The sequence below is a fragment of the Fukomys damarensis genome, unplaced genomic scaffold, assembly GCF_012274545.1.
Source record: "Fukomys damarensis isolate Sample0158 unplaced genomic scaffold, DMR_v1.0_HiC HiC_scaffold_6, whole genome shotgun sequence".
NCBI lineage: Eukaryota > Metazoa > Chordata > Mammalia > Rodentia > Bathyergidae > Fukomys > Fukomys damarensis.
Window position 1 is genome coordinate 22,959,627 of NW_022900918.1, and position 5,004 is coordinate 22,964,630.

Genomic DNA, 5,004 nt, shown 5'->3' on the forward strand with positions numbered 1-5,004 from the left:
GCAAACCTCTTGTTTGTGTGTGTGTGTGTGTATGTATATATATATATATATATATATATCTTATATACATATATATATCTCACATATATATATGCACTTGTCTTCTTCATTAACACACACACACATACACACACACACACACACACACACACACACACACTCTTTTCCCTGAAGTCCTGTGGCAATAAGTGACTACTCCGCATAGTCCCCATTTTCAATCAAAATTCTTAGAAACTCTCCTATATGTACATTCAGCACATAATTTCTTCTTTTTTAATGCTGTTCCTACATTTCCTAATTCATTAGATATTTGCTAATATTTAACAGCCAGATTCTAATAACCAAGTGCAGTTGGCTGTTCTCTTTTATTCTTTCTTCACATTTTTGTGAGATTTCTAATTTGACTTCTTCCAAGACAGAATAGATTCCCAATGTAATATACCTCTACGTTCCATGTAAGGGTTATATTTCATTATTAAATAGTATTTCTCTGTATTATTTTCCAACTCTTTTTATTTATTTCACCTTCATTTTTAATATAAGTGTTTGTAACAAGAATTGTCCTAGCTGGTATAAAGATTATAGGAAAAATTTCTTCCACATAATTCTTAGGTTTATCTATTAAGAGAGAGATCTCTGGAATACCAGTTTCTCAAGTTCATGAATTTCCCTTTGCTGTCCTAGGAAACTTGATGCTTTTCTTTGTATAGTATCTTTAAGTACCTTGCTTCAGGTGTATGAGTTATTCTCACAAATACAAGAGCATTATTCCTGTATTCTGCCACTGTAAGCAAAAGCTGTCACATGGATATTACTCAGTTTCTAATTATTTGCCATTGAGCACCAAATGAAATTTTGTATCTCTTAGGGACTACATTTTACCCCTTCATTTCAGGGAGAAAGAGAGGAGAGAGAGAGAGAGAGAGAGAGAGAGAGAGATTAAAGTCCTAATCCCCAGTACTTGTGAACACGACTATTTAAGAATAGTATTTGCAAAATTAATCAAGTTAAAAAAAAGTCATATTAGAATGGGCCTTAATCTGACTGAAGCCCCTATGAGAAAAGGCAAACTTAGATGTAGCTCATGGAGAATTTCATAGGAAAACAAAGAGACATAGAAACACGGAGGAAAATGGCTATATGAAGACACAGAAAAAGGTTAGCGTACAGTGCCATAGCCAAGGAACGCTAAACACTGACAAATATTGAAAAATAACTAAATCCACACCCGGCAGCTTCAATTGACCTAGGCCCGTATGAGCCCCTTGATTTCAGAATTCTAGCCTCTAAAACATCAAAAATATAAATATCTGTTATCTGGAGCCACTCGATTTGCATTACATTAATATTGCAACCCTAGGAAACTAATACAGTAACTCTGCTGTGGAATATCACTCACATTTGTCTTAACTGAAATTCTCCAAAAGTACTTATAAACATACTGACTTAAAGGCAAGCCAAACATGACCATCCTACTCATATAATTAATATTTTCTTAATTTACTTATTTTCATATTTTCATAGTGCCTTTTGTTACTTAGCAAATATATCATAAAGACTAACATCACGTACTAAATTATTTTTTTTGGTTGCCTCACTAATCCTGGAAGTGAATAAAGACCTACTTTATGTTTCTTTGCGCGGTGAAATCCCCTACCACCACTACACGTCCTATTCGGTGAATGGATAATAAAAATTCAAGCCTACCCTTTGTTCTACAACGGTAACTGAGAGCTCTAAGTCAGTTCCGCTCATCAGTCACTGCACTCCGCAGAATGTCCATTCACCAATACTGCAGAGTAATTCATGCAATTTATCCTGGTATGACAGCATGCTCCCTGTTGTTACTATTAATTTCCTTACCTATAGTTAAATCTCACCAAGTACTTTGTGGTGTATCCTTTTAAAAGTCCTCACCGTAATTAAGAAATATTGAGCCCGATTTGTCTGCTTCTGTATTTCTTAACATTGTCTCATTTTCTATAACAAAAATTTCAATCTCTTTCCTACCTGATATCTACTTACTATCAAATTTAGTATTTACTTACTATCTACTAACCACCTATTATTAAATGTAATATTTTTATAACTACATATTATCAAATTTAATATTTTATATAACTGAGTTCCTCCATTTTTAGGAAATAAAAATCAAGAAATCTCACCATTTATTCATGACTGTCAAGTCTTCCCATTCATCAGTGGATAAACATGACTGTCTCTATCTCAAATATAATTCTTTTGCAGTCTCTGCCTTGAGTTTCATTAGTACCCCCAAAGAGAAAATTTGTACTATTCTTTCCTCTGTAGAGAAAGAAGGGTTTGGTTTTCTGGGAGAGAAATGACAATGGTGGAAGGGAATTGCAGCACAGAGTCTCTTTCTGTCCTCTAATCAATACCACAGAGGTATTTTCTTAGATTTTTCTCTAACTTCTCTTTGAACGGCAAGGGGATGGTTGCTAACCTCTCTATACTTGTGATCCCAAATGACTTCATGTTCATATGCTAGCAAATATGTGTATCTTGTCTTGAGATCTTGAGGGACCTGTTTTAGGCAAGCAGATTCTTAGGTATCTTTCTCCACAGATTCCAGATTACTTAGTTGCTCTGTGTTGTGTATTAGATCTAACACGTCCATGAAAAATTCCATGTGTTTGGAAAATGGGGGACCAAGGGTGTGCTTCAGCAGCAAAATGTGCTTTCAGGAGGTAGGACTTACAAGTGGGTAGGTTACTGGTGACATAACCTGGAAACGTGTGTTCTTTCCCTGGCTCCTCTTTTCTCTCTCTGCTTCGTCTTTCATGTGAACAACTTTTCTTCGTCAAACTACTCTTCCATGCTGTTTCTGCATTAAATCCAGTTGCACATGATCTGAAATCCAAAAACCATGAATCAAACCTTTTCTTTAAGTTGTAGGTGTTAAGTATTTTGTCTTAGGGGAACCTGGCTGATACAGAAACTTGGTAACAAGTCAGGTCCTTGCTGTGAGTGTACTTGAGCATGTTTTATAAGCCTCTTGAAATGATTTGTGGGAGAAGTTTGGTAAGCTTTAGCAATGTAGTCTCGAGAAGCCCTAGTAGGCTATCGGGAGAGCTTGTTGACTGATTTTGGTCAGAGCTCAGAGAATCAGAATGTGGATAGTAAGGCTGGGCTCATAAGAATACAGTTGATACAAGGACTCTACGGGTGTTGGAGTAGACAATGTATGTGTGTGTCGTACTCCAGCAGGAATTTTGTCTACATTTTTCCCATGGACTGAGACTTTGCAGTCCATTGAGATTAAAGGGGGTGGGCTAGTGAACCTGGCAGAAGAATTTCAAAGCAGCCCTAATTTCAGGCAGTGGCAAAAGTACTGCTGGCTACTTTTACTAAGATCTAGAGTGAAAATCCAGAGAAAAAAAGCAGAGCTGAATCATTCTGAGAGTTTACACTTTCATCAGAAAGGAAGTGCCTACAAAGTTTTGACCAGGAGAATATGATTGCTTAAAAGATTAGCATTAAAAAGAAAGCAAGTACTTTGCATCACGGCAATAGGAAAGAAGGCTTGAAGGCATGTATTGAATTGTTCTGACACTGTGCTTTGCAGGATTAAGGAAGTCCAAGTGTTAACTTCTTGAAATATTTTGTTTTGAGAAGAGAACTTTAGGGTAACTTGGTTATTCATGGCAACCTATTTAAGTGCTTCTCAGAGTTCAGCCACGTAGGGTTCAGCCATCTAGGCTCTCAGAGGTGGTTGTAGCCATGATCTAAGAAGGCCAGGCTACCGTATGAGCTAAGGCAAACCTTGGTGTCAATCGTTTTGCAAGTGTTGGGGTCAGGGAAAATACTTAGTTTTTAAAGGAAGATCTGGGGTCCAAGCAATGTGCTCCAAAGAGGCCATGGGTGAAGCTATTAAAGTAAGGTTAAAGGTGGAATGCAGGCACCAGGAAATTAGAGATTCCAGCAATAGGGAACATCTGAAGAAAGCTGCAGGCAGCAAGCAGAAACAGCCCAAGAGAGAGACTATGGGGGTTATAAGTGGCAAATCCATACGAGCACAGCTGCCCAAGGTTTTTGAAGCCCACATCTCCCCACAGCTTTTCGAGCATCATTGGCAAGGATTTATAAGATTTAGTGTCTGCCCTGCTGAGTTTTGACTTTACTTTTTATCTTTTTTTCCTTCTTTGTCTTAAGGAAATATTTACCCTGTGCTATTTTATATTAAATATGTAATATTCTTCTTAATTTTTAAAGAGGGTTCACAGCTAAATTTTTGCCTTCAGTAGTGGAGCAGACTTTGGGATTGGACTTTCCAGCAATGCCGGAATTCTTAAAGCTTTGACAACTTTTAAAGATGCATTAAATTCATTTTGCACAATGAGATGTACACGAGTCTTTAGGGGCTGAGGATAAATATTATGTTGTAGATCTGAAATGTATTCTGGAAGCCTCATTTATTTGGAAAGTGACTGGATCATGGGATGCTGCTAAAAGTCCTGTCAAGAAGGGTGCCTGGCTGGAGGTGGGTCACTGAGCACGTGACGGGCAGGGTGCATTCTCATCTCCGGCTCCATTCTTTTCACTCTCCTTCCTGGGTTCCGTGATGTGAGCAGCTTCCCTCCGCCATTCCCTTCTCCCACACCATTTCTGCCTTGGATTCAGCCAGCCGGAGACTGAAAGCTCCAAAGTATGAATCAAATGAAACCTTTCCACCTTTAAACTGTGATTCTTCAGTGCTTTGTCTAAGTCATGGGAAAGCAGACGAATATATCCTGTAATTTCAAGCTTCAGGAAAAAGAGTCATTTTGCAGTTTGCTCAGAATTTTTATCATCAAAGTATCAGGGACACTCATTCTTCTTTTCCATAAACTTCATTTTTAGAACTCATATAGGGCTGGGGATTTAGTTCAGCAGTTTGGTGGATTGCCTTGGAAGCACAAAGACCAGAGTTCAATCCGCGGTACCAAAAAAAAAAAAAAAAAAAAAAAAAAAAAAAAAAAAAAAAAAAAAAAAAAAAAAAAAAAA

The 5,004-nt window shown here is 37.5% G+C and overlaps 1 long non-coding RNA gene across 1 annotated transcript in view; it reads right to left on the bottom strand.

Moving 5' to 3' along the window:
- The window catches only part of LOC104869983, a 108,922-nt gene that overhangs the window by 100,145 nt on the left and 3,773 nt on the right, over nucleotides 1–5,004 (bottom strand). Inside the window, exon 2 of the long non-coding RNA XR_782416.2 lies at nucleotides 2,720–2,871. This is a non-coding gene — a long non-coding RNA (uncharacterized LOC104869983). The remainder of the gene's footprint in view (nucleotides 1–2,719; nucleotides 2,872–5,004) is intronic.